The sequence below is a fragment of the Poecilia reticulata genome, linkage group LG1 (assembly GCF_000633615.1).
Source record: "Poecilia reticulata strain Guanapo linkage group LG1, Guppy_female_1.0+MT, whole genome shotgun sequence".
NCBI lineage: Eukaryota > Metazoa > Chordata > Actinopteri > Cyprinodontiformes > Poeciliidae > Poecilia > Poecilia reticulata.
This window is the reverse complement of record NC_024331.1, coordinates 21,830,448-21,845,332: the sequence shown is the minus strand read 5'-3', so window position 1 is coordinate 21,845,332 and position 14,885 is coordinate 21,830,448. Positions and strand designations below refer to the sequence as shown.

The window sequence follows — 14,885 nt, the reverse complement described above, 5'->3', positions numbered from 1 at the left end:
TCTGAAAAGGAATCAACGTCATTTGCTGCACCACATCATAGGTGTATAATGTGAGGGGAGTAACTGGAGCTGCTGCACAAACAGTCTTCGCCCACTTCAAAATAAGAGCATGAGTATAAACGTGAAAACTTGTGATAGTTGGTAACCAAAACTTTTATACAGATGTTGAACTCTACTCAGCTCAAAGCTTACAAAACAACCAAGTAAATTAAAGCTGTAGGGGAAGTTATAATTTAAATGTGTTCAAAGTGAGTTAAAAGTGCTAAAAGAAATATTAGCTCCAATATATGTAGATTAGCGGAAGTGTGTTCATCACTATCTGCAATAATTTACAAAAGTGAAGATGATAGAAAAAGAAATAACTTGAATCAGTTTAGACAAATTACTGCTCAATCAGAAACTGATGAATTTCACATAGCTGCCATCTTCCGTCCATCCATCCAGTTTCCTTTGTAGGTCCTTTCAAGCCACTGTAGAAATATGTGAGATACATTTCTTGTAAGCCATTTAATGTTTTAGTCTATAAAACTACACAGAAAAACACAGAGAACACTGGAAATATTAATCTGAAAGAGCATGGAATTTTAATATGAAAAATGTGCACAAAGCCTCTTAAAAACACAAGGCACTATTTGACATACACTAAGTTTGTTTTGTGTGCTTTAATGCTGATGATTCAGTCCCTGTCATGTCAATGAGAGATCAGGCACAGAAGACACAAAGCATTTCTTGCCTATAGATGCAGAAGCTTTCAGAGCAACTCATCATAAATGCTTCTGTGGTTTTGGGGCTGTCTGCAAGGCCTGCAATTATGATAGGCTTCAGTCCATACAAATCCATCCCCTGACATGCCTTTTCATGCTCTTGCACTCATCTACAGTACCCCATATTATTATTGTACAGATAAAGTCTCTTTATTCATGCTTCAGGATGTGCATGTGTACTTTTCTGAATCAATAAGAGCACAGATACAGGACATTGCTTTGTTATTCAAGTTCTCATGCATGTTTAATAAAATTACTATGAAATAATGCTAATTGTGGTTTACTTGCTAAATCAGATACTGAGTTAATCTCTTTTGTGTGGCTGTTGATCTGCACATCAATCTGGGGCAGACAGTAACCAGGCACTAATTCATCTTCGTGCACAAAAGCAACTGTTTCTCCAACAGTACAATTATATTTACAAGAAATTTGAATTTTGTGGCCAGTTCTCAATTTAGGGTGTTTGTAAATCTTTGACTTGGTGATGTTAGACAATTCCAGTTTCTATCTATCTTTAATTGAAAGTATTAAAAAGATTTTTTCTTTTCAGTTTTTCTGACTGAATGGTCATTAATTATCTATAAAAGGACTACAGGTAATTTATGCATAGTAGAGAGTAGCTATGAGAAAACTTATTCATATTCTGAATCAGACAATGTGCACTTAGTCAACATTTTGTACATTAGTGTAACTACTAGTAGCAGAATTCTGCTCACTGTGAGCAGAATTCACAGTGAATTCTGCTCACAGAAGGTCTATTGTAGGTCTACAATAGACCTTCTATTGTAGGTCTATTGTAGACCTATAATAGAATGTAGGTCTACATTCTACTGTAGAGAATGTAGACCTTTCTTTTACACTGACATTCCCAAAAGTCTACAAACATTTTCATATCTATCATGATCAGACAAGGCTTAAAGCTCTAATGAATAAAACAATGAAAGTCACTTGTGGCTGTTCACATCAGAGTACAAAAGTTGCTAACCTGCATGTTGCCAGGGTTTCAGGGTTTTTGAATTGCAGTTTTTGATCAGAAGTGGTCACTCACCACTGGCAATTACAGGCACAGTGAGTTCAGCACAGAGCACTTTTAAATCTCTGGGAAAGGTGCAGGTCAGCAACTTCTAGCAACTTTTCGGTTGTTTCCTGGCTTGCTTTTTTTCTTTGACGGCTTATTTCTTGGCATTAGTCAGATAAAGGAATAAAATGCAACTATGGTAAGCTACAAGCCAGAATACAGCTTAAAAGTAAAGGTTAAAAATTTGGTCTTAAGCCCATTGTTTTTGTTGTAAAAAAAAAATTGAATGTCTCTTGAAGTTTAGAAAATCCCATTGAAGCATTCAAAAAGTCATTCTTTTTTTTTCAGGAACTTGGACACATGCCCAGCGGTTATTGTGAAAACCACCCAATCAAACAGCATCAGCAGTGACCAGATTTTCCTTGGGTTTCAGGATATTCAGGGTGAATGGAGGCCTAGTGAGAATGATTAATGATTGTATGATTAAAGGAGGAATTGATTTCCATGACTCATTTCTGTTCTGTTTGAGTTTCAGGGACAACATAAGGCAAAAGGCATCAAAACTCTTTCAATACAAAAAGTGTAATTAAATGTAATAAGCATGCACAGCGTGTTCAAAGTCAGCCGGAGCACCCTCTGTTGAAGGCTGACTTTGACAACCACCCAACAGCTGACCTGCACAATGGGATGTTATTTCACATCAGTAACCATTGGCCTTGAATACAGAGTGATTAGCTGCTAACAGGGCTGCGACAATAACTAAACGTGGAAAGAAACCTCCTTGGTCTGTGTGAACACATCAAAGCAAATCAGACTGCATTCATTGAGTTTCATAAGGTTAATACATATTTCCTTTTACATATTTTCTAGAAGCCGCCCTTACCTTAATGGCCAAGTCACTGAAGGAACATAATTGTCAGTTTGTTTCCTTGGAAGTCAATTCTACAGGGTCTAGCAAATGTATTCATACACCTTGACGTCTGCCACTTTTCCATGTATGCTATATACATTTTAATGTGATACATTACTATAGAGTGCTTATGCTATAGTGTGAAGTGGAAGGAGGAGAATATCAACTTGCTATACTCTTACACGTCTAAATAAAATCCTTATATAGCAAACAATTACTTTTAATAGTTATCCAATTAATAGGCTACCTGTGTCTTCTTTGAAGGCCATATAAGTGAATGGAGATCAAGGAACACAGGAGAGAGGCCAGTGAGAATGATTCTGAAGTTTAAAGCAGTCTTAATTTGCAAAACAATATCTCAAGCAACATCTCGTGAAAAACACTGTTCAACCCATCAGGCGATGGATACTTTCCTGTTTTAGATTAGTGGGATAAACAAAATTATTTCTCATTTCTGTTGCTCAATACCAATGTAATGAGAGTAATATCTTTCTTAGAGTTTTAAAGTTTATACACATTTCTGAGCTTTAACTTTCAGGCCAATGTCTAAATATGTTCCACGATGTTCTTTCCTCGCGATCGCATCTTTTTCGATTCTGCAGCAAAACACCTCCATGATATGATGTGTCGCCATTTTTTCTAAATGTAATGGTGGACATTATCACCACACCATTAAATTTATTTATTTATTTATTTTTTTTTTTTGCATTTCACATATCTTCATAAAAAAGCAGATTTGTGAACTGTGCTCTTGCCATTATTTTACATCTGGGTAATGGCCTTTCAGTCAGTTTTGTAACAGGACTCATTTCATTATAGATAATGACACTTACGACTATGAGCTTTACACAGAGACTTCACAAAGTCTTTTAATTACAATTTAGGATTACTAAGCATGTGGTAACACCAAATCCGGTCCATTGCTGACACACAGAACACATCTCCTTCCTTTTTTAACTGTGAAGAATGAGACTCCCCTGTCTCCACCCAAAACACCATAATGGCTGGCAGTGCAGTGGGGCTTACGCTTGGATATAACTGCTTGAAGACATGAATGTGACACCTTCAGGTACAAGGCAAGGCTTTTGGCACTGTTTAAATGCTTAGTAATCTTAGCATATTTAAGCAATGAATGCAATAGCAATAAAAATATATCTTAGTGTCATGACATGCAGCAAATACAAAAATATTTGGTAATTGTAGGTGACCTAAAACTAGAAACATTTAGTTTGATTTGTTATCAACGAGACAAAATGGTCTGACCACTCTTTCCTCCGAATGTCCTCTGTATCAACGCTCACTTACTGCAGCTCAACTTTCTACCACATATCTGACTGAAGCCATAGAGATGATCTTGGGTGACCCCATATAAAAAGCTCTAACCCGAGTCAGCCGCGTTAGCAATAACAATATCAGTTGTCCCAATACCTCGCTCCAATGCTAATCTAAATCTATGTGCCCCACACAAACACACATGCCCTTAAAAGCACACACTGATAAATTGCATATATGGCAACGGCCAAGATGATTCCATATGCCTCTGCTCAACCCCTCCCATGGTCCCGCCATCCCTGAACCTGACCTTCAGTGTTATTAAGAAGCCTTCTCTATTCCTGACACTGGCACGGTTCATCCCTGAAGAAAGCAATTCATCCATTTTCCAATAACTTACCACCCAAGGCAATTATGTCTGTTTCCCTGCCACCTCTCTGCTTCTCAATAAAGTGCTTATAAATGGGGAGGGCAAAGATGTGAATCAAGGAAGTGATTCTGAAAAGATTGCTGGGTGTGTGAGGAAATGAGACAGTGAGAGAGTGTGTCTGCCAGAGAGCGAGAGTGATGGTTTTGTTAAGAGATGCGTGAAGATAGCAGAAGTGATATTAAAAAGTAAAAGTCTAAAGCGAGAATGCATGGAAGAAGTTGTGAATTTGACATGTCTAAAGCTGTATTTCGCTCAGCTGCATTCACACACGGCTCAGGCGATGCATGCAGACAGAAGAATGAACAAAACCTTTGGAGGTCTATTGGGTTACAAAGATGGCACCTTCTGTTTATCCACACGGAGCGTTAAAGTGTTGTTTGTATTTCACTTGGGTACCTGTAAACACGCATAACCTCTGCATTTCTTTTAATGGACAGCATAGAATACTGCAGTGTGACTTAGTAACCAAGATGGAAAAATATGTGAATACATTATCTGGATACTATCAGAAAAACAGAAGTGTTAATAAAAACTAAAAAAATATGTTTTAATCAAAGGTTTAAAAGCAATATTAATACTGCTATATCAAATAATATATATCAAATATATATCAAATAACACATATAGACACATTTAATAACACATTTTTATTTACAGGAGCATAATCTAAAGTTTCTTCCATATTTTGCATTATTACATTGAAAATTTACAAACGTCGTACACTAATGTCAGTATATTTAATCCCACCTGCTTCATGCCATTTATCATTTGTTTTTGTTTTTGTTTTTGTTTTCTTTTAAGTTGATCTCAAAGCCCAGAAACAGTCACAATGGGCATAATATGTGTATTATGATACAATTGAGGTAAAGTATTGGTATTGGTATTTATTAGTCAGGAAATAGCTAGAGGAAAATACTCACCAACAGTTCCTGTATCATGAGAGGCCTTAAAGAAAATGGCAAATAGCCTGTACTTATATAATAAGTAAAAGTTATTCTTTATTTGAAAGAAAACAAAATCTGCACTACCTGAATTTAATTAAAGTGAAGGTTAGATTTTTCCAAATGAATCAGATCATGTAGCTGAATAAAGATTAATTAATTTTATGGCCTTACGTCCTTTGGAAGAGACGCCACTAACTGCGATAAACATCATTTAACGTAAAAATATTAACTTTGAATATTGCCCAGCTGAATAAATAAACAAATTGTTATATTTTTCTAAAGTTTTAAAATGATATTACACTATTGCAACTAAAGAGCAATTCATTTCATGACTTTTTATCCTCTTTACAAGAGATGCCAATATTGTGGAGTGCACTGTAGTTTTAAATGTCAAGTAAAGGCATCTTTGGTCATATGCTAATGTAAATTAATCATAAATTCACCCACACATTTTTTTGTTACCGCTTAGAACCATAGTTTCTAAGCGGTAACAGAAAAATCTTGTAAAAAGCATTTTGTTCACGGTTTTCTGTCTCGTAGCATGAAAGCTGAGAGCGAAACAAGGAGATTGTAAAGGTGTGATCTGCTCAATTCTAACATCTTTCATGTCTTTTGGGTGTGTTTTATAATGAACGATTAACGCTGCTTGTAAAATAATTAGAACATTCCCCAAAGCCTAGCTTTGACTGATAAACTAGTGTATGCTGCATAATCACCAATTTATTAGGTTATTAATTAAATCAGAAAGGTAGTTGGGCAATTATAAAAAGAGTTCATGGTCTAAAAGTTCACCAAAGTATTTTTCTAAATAAGTTTTAATATAAGCCAAGCAGGCCTTTTGATGCTGATTTAAATAATTTACTGTTTTGTCCATTTCACTTTCAAAGTTGTATTTGTAAAACATTACATACAATAGATGACGACTAAAGATAATTTCATTTATACCTTGAAAAAGTATTGGTAAATAATCACTGTGGAGGACAACAGAATGTCATTAGGACATTAAGCTTCACCACATCCTCCTTCATCTTTGGCTTATAGAACAAATGAGGCCTCTTGACATAAAACATTTTTGTCAAATCAAGTAGTTTTTTTTTTTTTACTAAACAGCAAATAAAAGTTGAAGTAAAAGTGTTGTCAGAGTAACAGCCCAGATCTCCTGTTACCTCAGGTGTGCCTCTGATTAGTTGATCTTTCCACCAGGATGACTCCTCTCACTTAATCACACACTGATGAAGAAAACACATTGCTTTATGTTGTATAAAACAACATGCTCAACATATGTCCAAACCTTGGAAATGTGTTGAGAAATGTCATAAGAAGTGTGTCTACTTTACTGTAAAACATCCTTTAAATGTCTGTTTTCTGTTGCAATTAGATAACCAAAGTAACTAAAATTTGAACCAATCAGCAACGCCCTCATGTCCTCCACGTTGCAGGGCTTCCGACCAGGGTTGATGCCGAGTTACCAAAGTTTCACAGCTTGTTTAACCTCCTCCTCTGACAGTAGCAAGACTTTCTGTGCACCCCGGGAAGACTAATAATAACACTACCCACGACTGAGAAATCACACCTGCCTACACCAGACACAGGCAAGAAAAGTGACACATAAAAAGCAAGACAGGGAGAAAAAGAATAGCATATGTGTTTCTGAGTATAGACGAGGGGGGAGAAGGAATTATTGAGAAAGAATGATGCAAACAAGACATGAAGTTGGTTTACTGTAAGTTAAATAAGCAACCAGTGTGTAGCAGAACTCCCCGCACGCAGGCTTTAGCCACAATGCTGATTCTTTCTTCTTGTTGGTACATTGTTTTATTTACTCAAAACCAGAGCAATATATCTAAAACACTACAGACCTCACTTGCCTCAGCTAGTGTCAGTGTTTTTTCTTTCCCACATATTTTTCTGTTTAGGAATTTTAGGAATACTATATAGAGAAGTGTTTTGCCTACAGGTGCAAGGGAAATGTAGATCTAAAAAATAAAAAAAAGGATGTCTAAAGATATAATAACATGATTGACTTCATTAAATCCAGATGCATCTGTCATCAAAGTGAACAGACCGAAACAACGAAATAGGGACCTGTTTGTATGACCTTCAGCCATTTGGAGTATTTGTATGGTCTTTTACATTTGTGTGTGTGGGTGGATGAGTGTGGATGTGTGTATGTAGAGTAGGTGTGTGAGATTTGTCACCTATAGTGTACAGGTACAAAGCTGTTAGAATGGTGAGAATGACAGAAAACTCACAACCCAAGAGCAATAAAGGGCAAGCAGCCTCTGTTTCTGTCGGCTGCCACGGCCCCGGGCCATCCGGCTCCTTCACAGCCGACACAGAGCCGGGTCCACAACCAAGCACAGGAACAGGAGTCCTTTCTTTCATACATGGAATCGAATCATCATTTCAAAACTTCAGTTTGTATTTACTCTGGTTATTTTGGTCAGAAAATAACATTTATTTCATGATCCGAAACATGTAATTTTAACGAGAAACAAAAACGGGAGAAATCTGTATTGGTGGCGAATTCCTTTTTATGTCTGCTGTAAAGTACACACTTACATACTTGAAAACAAAACTGAGCCAGAGAAAAGGGATTACTCAAAAAAATATTTTTTTTTTATCTAAATGCCGCTGAAGCATGAACATTTCTACACTATTTTTACTGTGCTCTGGCACTTAAATGCCAGTGTGCTTCTGAGATGGAGCCGATATTATTGAACTGATTTTTTAGACCGTTTGTTTTTGCACGTGTCTTTCAGTCGTTGCGCTGGTCTCTTACATGTACTCACAACGTCTATAAATACACATTCACTTCAAAACCAAAAGAGCAAATGAGTCGTTTATGCAGCGCCTTCTGAAGGATCTGCGGCTGCATGTGCTTGAACCTCTGCAGCAGCAAGCGGGATAAGTGATGGAGGCAATGTGAGAGCGCAGAATTGCTGGACAAAATGAACCATGTATTTGTGATGCACAATATTTTTTTTTACTAAATGGAAGAGAATTTGATCTTTAATGGTCTCCCTTCCAGATTGAAATACTTGACTGATTCTTTGTTCTGCAAGAGCATTAACAACCACATGTAGTAAGTCATACTTTACGCCAACCTAAATTTTACCACGTTCAACATACGTAGTAATTTTGCTGTAGGTTTAATGCAGGGCATTTGCCATATAACCACTTTGACATTTTATATTTTTGCAGTTTTGGTTGTTTCAGATCTTTTTTTTTTTTTTAGCTACAAAGAGAACCCATCAACTACAGGTCAGACATTTGGACCACTGATCTTTGCAAGAACATTGGAGAGTTTTTGAGCATGAACTGTGATTTAAGGTAATGCCACAGCATTCCAGCAAGCTTCAGGTCATGACTATTACTCCAAAGCCTTCATTTTGTTTGTCTTCTGCCACTCAGAGGTGGTCTGACTGGTGTGTTTTGAAACATTTTTCTGCTTCACAACCCAAGAGCTGAAGAAGGCTTTCCTTCAGGATTTTTTTTTTGGTAGACAGTAGAGTTTCATTTATCACAGCAAGTCTTCCAGGTCCTGAACAGCTCCAGACCATCACACTACCACCACCACCATAGTTTTTTGCAGGCGTGATGTTCCACACCTTCAAAAGAGTTCAGCTTCTGCATTGTCAGTCCACAGTTGTTTTCTCTAAAGTCTTGGGGATCATCAAGGTGTGGTCTGGAAAAATTCAGACAAGTCTTAATGTCCTTTTTGCTCAGCAGTAGTTTTTATCTTGGAACTCTGCCACGCAGGCCATTCTTGCCCAGTCTCTTGCTTGTGTTGGAGGCATGAACTCTGACCTTAACTGAAGCAAGTAAGGCCTGTAGTTCTTTGGATGATGTCTGGGGGTCTTTAGTGACCTGATAGTAAGCCGTTTCTCTGCTTTTGGAGAAGTTTTGGTTAGCTAGCCACTCCTGTGAAGGCTAACCACTGTTTCATGTTTACGCCATTTGTTGATAATGATTCACCATGTGTTTTAGAAATGGTTAGATGTTAGAAAGCCTTTAGTTTTGTTAATTTTCATGATTTTTTTTGCTAAAGGCTAAAGAAAACATGACCTTTAAATTTAGAATATTACATCAGACCAATAAAAAACCATTTTTAAAAACAGAAATGAGGTTTTAATGAAAGTATGTTTAACACCTGCCCGAAAGTTACTTCGAAAAGGTACTTAACAAATGAGACACATTGGGTCACATGTTGTAATTTGTTCAATATGACTGTTAACAGACCAACTTGGTCAGGGAAAGACAAATTAAAATTAATGAGTAAACGTAGAGAGCTAATTCCAGACACCAGATTAACTGTGACTCAAATGTTAAAACTGCAACAAAACATGACTTTATATGTTACCGGTGGTTAACATATAAAGAACTTTGGTAGTTTCTTCAGAGGCAAATCTTCTGCTTCAAGCAGCTTGATGGATTCCTCCATTTCCTAGTGTTGCATCATAAAAAGTCTTCTTTTGCAGCCAGTTCTTTAAGTTTCAGCAAAAATAAATGAAGACAGTTAATGAACTACAGAAACCTAAGAGCTGTTTACTAAATGTGTGCATCCATATTAACTAACAACTACTCTGAACCAATATTGCATGAAAAAGTGAAATTACAACCACGTGTGCTGGTGTGGAAAAAAGACATTGTTAAATCAACACTTTAAAATGCTCTCACAGTTTTAAAGCTAAGTAAAGGTATTGCAGTAAATTAAAATATGTATTTTGATTAGGCTCATTTGTGGAAAAAGAAAACTTTTCAAAACAAGAAGATATTAAACATACTTTTCTTATGCAAGCATTTTAACATTCCGATATTTTTTACTGATCAGATGTATTATTTTCATTTTAAATGTCATGTTTTCATTTGCTGTAAGCCAATTACTTAGCAGAAATAAAGGCTTGAAAACATCAGTCTGTTTGTAATGAATCTGTATAATTTGCTTCACTTGGTGAATTCAGTTACTGAAATAAATTAACTTTTCAATGACTTTGCAATTTATTGAGCGCAACTGTTTGTTATCTTTGAGTGGTACTGCTAACAGATTTTTTTTTTTTTTTGACAAATGCAACTAATCGGGAGCTTCCTAATTTAGCTGCAGATCAGTTAATATACTGCAGCACCAGATGTGTAAAAAGAAGATGCCAAAGCAATGTGTACCTACAATTTCTTCAGACACGATCCAACACAAAACAGATACGTTGTGTGACGGAAAGGGCTGTGACAAATTACAAAAAGTTAATGAAATGTGACATCACACAATATTAGCTCCAAGATGAGATTGCTGCAAAATTCTGTGGAAACTTAAAATTGGTTTTAGGGATCAAGGGCAAGGTTTGTTGAACATTTTGAGATAGTAAATTTATCCACCAACCTTTTCCACACTCCATTAGCAGGGAATGTTGGGAGAAAAAGGTATTTGTGAAGATTTTTGTCTCCAACTTCAGCTTTGAAAGCATCCCTTTATAACTTAGCTGTACTGACATATTGCAATTTTAGCAACCACTTATAGGACAATATGTGGAGTTAATGTCAGACATAGCTGATTTTTCTCAGTAATTGGTGGAAATTGCAGCGAAGGAGTGCAAGTATTGGCCTTGCATTCGTCAGGTAGACAGAAAAACACTCCAAATGAATGCTAGAGCTGCTAAGATGCCCCGACGACCCTAAGGTAATGATGTCAAATTGTGTTTACAACTTGTTTTGCTGCCCCTGTTTGGCCTAGAATATCCATCAATTCAACTGGAAGAGGACAATAAAAAATGTATGACTTATTTTCATTTGAGGGGCAAAAGAGAAAAGCAAGCATGACTATAAAATTTTTAAAAAAGTAAAGAACGGCATGAGTCCTCCTTAAGCAAAAATAATGTAAATCAAAAGTAGATTATCAGCTGTAACAATGGTTTGTGTTTTTCTGTTTGTTTTTAAGATATAAATCTTACATTGTCCCCTTGAGGAGGATGACTCGGCTGCAGATCGATCCATGATTGTTCATCCCACCGTACATTCCTACTCTAGATTCAGTGCATCAAGTAATCAAAGCCTCATGTTGTTTGACAAAGCTTTTCATGATCTGTCGATGATGATAGATTGTGTGTGCTGCAAACATAATTAGGGATTTCAGCAACATAATATATCTTACTATTTTACGCTTTCAGAATAGTGAATGTGTTGGATTCTTTGTGAACTGACAAAATGCTGAAATTATTTTTGTACCACTCCAAGAATTTACAATAAAATTACAATTCAAATTTAGAATCACAGATGTAATGTACACTACACGGGATAATATACGACAGTGCCTCCTCTATTGTTTTCTTAAGGGATGACTGTTGCTATCTGTAACACAGCTTGTTAGGCTACCCTGTTTGCCTCATTAGTGAAGATGATGAGAAGGAAAACATAAAGTATTTGTATCAGATTATACATCATTATTCAATTGGTTTTTCCACTTTAGTGTGGGAAAACACTTATAAAAAAAAAAGAGGATTATAAGAGAGTCTGGGAAAGTACTGTGTGCCAGCAGATATCTGGGGAATTCCTGAATAAATTAAGCTCACAATTACAGACACACTAATATAGATGTGTACACACACACGCACGCACGCCCGCGCACGGACACGCACACACACACTTAAGCAGACAAACGGTTGACCTACAGTGTTCCCACGACATCTGTTCATACAGCATCCAGTTGGTTGAGCAGAAAAGCCACAATGGGCTGAACTAGAATATTACGGGAAAAAACAAGTACAGAAATAGCTTAGTATGAATTTCTGGTAATCATGCGTATCCTATCTTTCTCTCCAGTTTATTGTCTAGTAGTTGTCAGGAGCACTTTAAATGCTGAAATAGTGGACAATTTTATTGTACTAAGATATAATTATATATTTGAAACAAGCCATAGCACTTCTAGAACTTTTTATCAACATAAAACATGCTCAAATTAAATATAAGTGTTTTCTTAAGATTTTTTAAATTAGAGGCTTTTAAACATCTTTAATAGATAGCAGCTGTATATACAGAATTATATTTATTCAATGCAAATACACTCACCATTCAGTTTATTGAGTACATTTTTAACATAACTAGTAAATATCTAGGCTTATGGCTATCCGCTGGTAGTAACTAAATGTATACAGACATTCAGATGAAATGAAGAATGAACAGAGAATCAGAATCTGGGGGAACATTGATTCAACTCACTTCAGCTGCCTCCATACATAAGAAAACTAGGAAAACACAGAAGCAAAAGAAGTATGAATGTAATAATTAGACATGCAAAACTGCAGCACAGAACACCACAACACTGAAAACCAAGATGACAAATCAAAGTCCTACATATAATGACAAATGTCTTGAATACAGAGGGATAAGATACACAACAGTTTTGTTTTGGTGTCAAATGAGTCTCAGAATAGTTTCACCTTTAGCTTTGCCATTTCACACTTTTGTTTTGATTTTGTTGACAACTGGGAAACATGGAATTTTCTTTTCTTTAATCATTCTGGATTTCACAGCAAGATAAATAAAACACGCACCCTGTCTAATGTTGGCTGGCTTTAGATGTAAACATAAAAAGCAATCAGTGCCAAATCACATCAGTTGCTTTGTTTCTTTGATTATTTAACTCCAAAAGGTAATTTATTCCCCTGGTAAACCTGAAAGTTGTGATTTCTCATAGCAATTAGGAAGGTGCAGTGTGAGGGGAGATTTGTTGTTCTAATAATGTATATTTTTCTCTTTGTTTCCAGTTCATTATCATGAGTTCAGTCGATGAGTAAGGCAACCAGCTGTCTTAATAATATCTTTGAAATTGTTTAATAAACTGGTCTTTGGCTTTATTTTTGCAACCTCCCCACCGCAGCCATTAGTGCCACCGGTACTCCCTGCCTCCCACAGAGTTTGACTTTAATAACTGTAAGTATGCATGTTTTTCATGAGCATGTAGCTCTGAAAACTTAATGTGATGTGCTGTCGCAAGTAATACCTTATAACCGCACCTCAGGTGCTTCTCAGTTTGAGATGGGAGTTTGAGCTGCTGCACAACTTAAATCCTCGCTGAAATTCAGTGCAAACTGTTATTTACGTGGATTGGCTGAAGGGAAAATCAATTCTGTTTTCTGTGGGTAATTCTGGACACGTTAATGAGTGTTTGTAACGCAAACAGTGTTTCCTTTTCAATAAAACGCTGAGTGAAGAAAGAAAAGGAGAAAGCTGTGCGGAACCAGAGAAGCAAACACTTCAAAATTTGCTTTACAGTTGGTCATTCTTGCATTCTTTTATTTTATTTTATTTATTTTTTTGTAGCTGTTTTTTTTTTTTTTTTTTTTAGTCTCCCAGCCGGGAAAATTGATACGCTGCTGCAAAGTCTAAAAACAAACATTAGCATCATAAAGCAACGATTGATGCATCCACTGTATGTTTGCCACTTCTAAGGATGGTCAACAATTTTCAAGGAAGCGCTGTTGCTGTGGTAATTGTTTTCTTTTATTATTATTTTTATAAGCCGTACGGAATAGATTCGGACCGAGTGGTGACAGACTGTGGGTGGACAATGACTGCCTGGATCCAGCACTCAGTTTTGTTTGCACCCACATTAGTCACATGGGAAGGGACTATAATTGAGTCAAGGCATCAATGGGAAAACATGAAGTTTTTTTTTTGCCAGACTTATAAAACACAGATGAATTTCACAGTTTTATACATGTACAAATTAATTATTCCATAATGGCCTCACATATGTTTCACAAAGCCTCGCAAAAACGTGGGGTTGGATAATTGCGGCAGTGTAAAGGAAAACTGGGCCACCATTCGACCACTCACACAGAGTTTTCTTTTGATCTACTTCTAAACTTTTATGAACATGAAGGAAGACTTAGCTACAAACCGCTTGGGAAGGATATATGAAAATCTGTTTTGAAATTTTATGGCGGACTGATGTTGTTATGAAGACTTTTTGAAGTGAGTGGCTGTGCGACGGCGAGTTTTCAAAGATGGAGAATGGGAAGCACAAGAGAGATGTACACAAACAGACAGAGCACTTTGTTGTCCACACACATTTAAGAAGATCTGAGAGGGAAAAAAAATCTTCACTTTTCAAGCGCTTAAAGCAGAGGTCAGGATCCAAAAAGCTATTTATGCCCTCTGCCCAGTGAAATAAAATTTGTTTGAGACCTCAAAGGCGACCCTACAAATAAATATAACATAGTTTTTCTTTATAAATATCCACTATTGGAAATTTGTTTAGATTTTTACATGAAAGAACCACCAAACTCAAACTAAAAACACTTCATTTTTTGGGATAGAGCATTGTAATAGCAGATATTACACACATGGCTGCACTTTCACAGTTGTTGCTGTCATACAGCATTCATGCATTCAAGCTCTGGGTTACAGATAACATAACTGACTCACCCAGTCAGATATTCAGGCTCCTGGAAAAACATATTTTTATAAAAGTTACCTAAGAAACAATGATGTGGATTTTAACTATGTTACATCTCTTGCTGGTACTTAATGCCAGGAATAATCCTAATTATCT

General features: G+C 36.4%; 1 long non-coding RNA gene across 1 annotated transcript; it reads left to right on the top strand.

The window, feature by feature from the left end:
- Positions 1-1,916: 1,916 nt before the first annotated feature.
- Positions 1,917-2,290, top strand: LOC103469243 (uncharacterized). The gene is made up of 2 exons (XR_534321.1): positions 1,917-1,981; positions 2,131-2,290. It is a non-coding gene; the product is annotated as an uncharacterized LOC103469243 (long non-coding RNA).
- Positions 2,291-14,885: the final 12,595 nt, after the last annotated feature.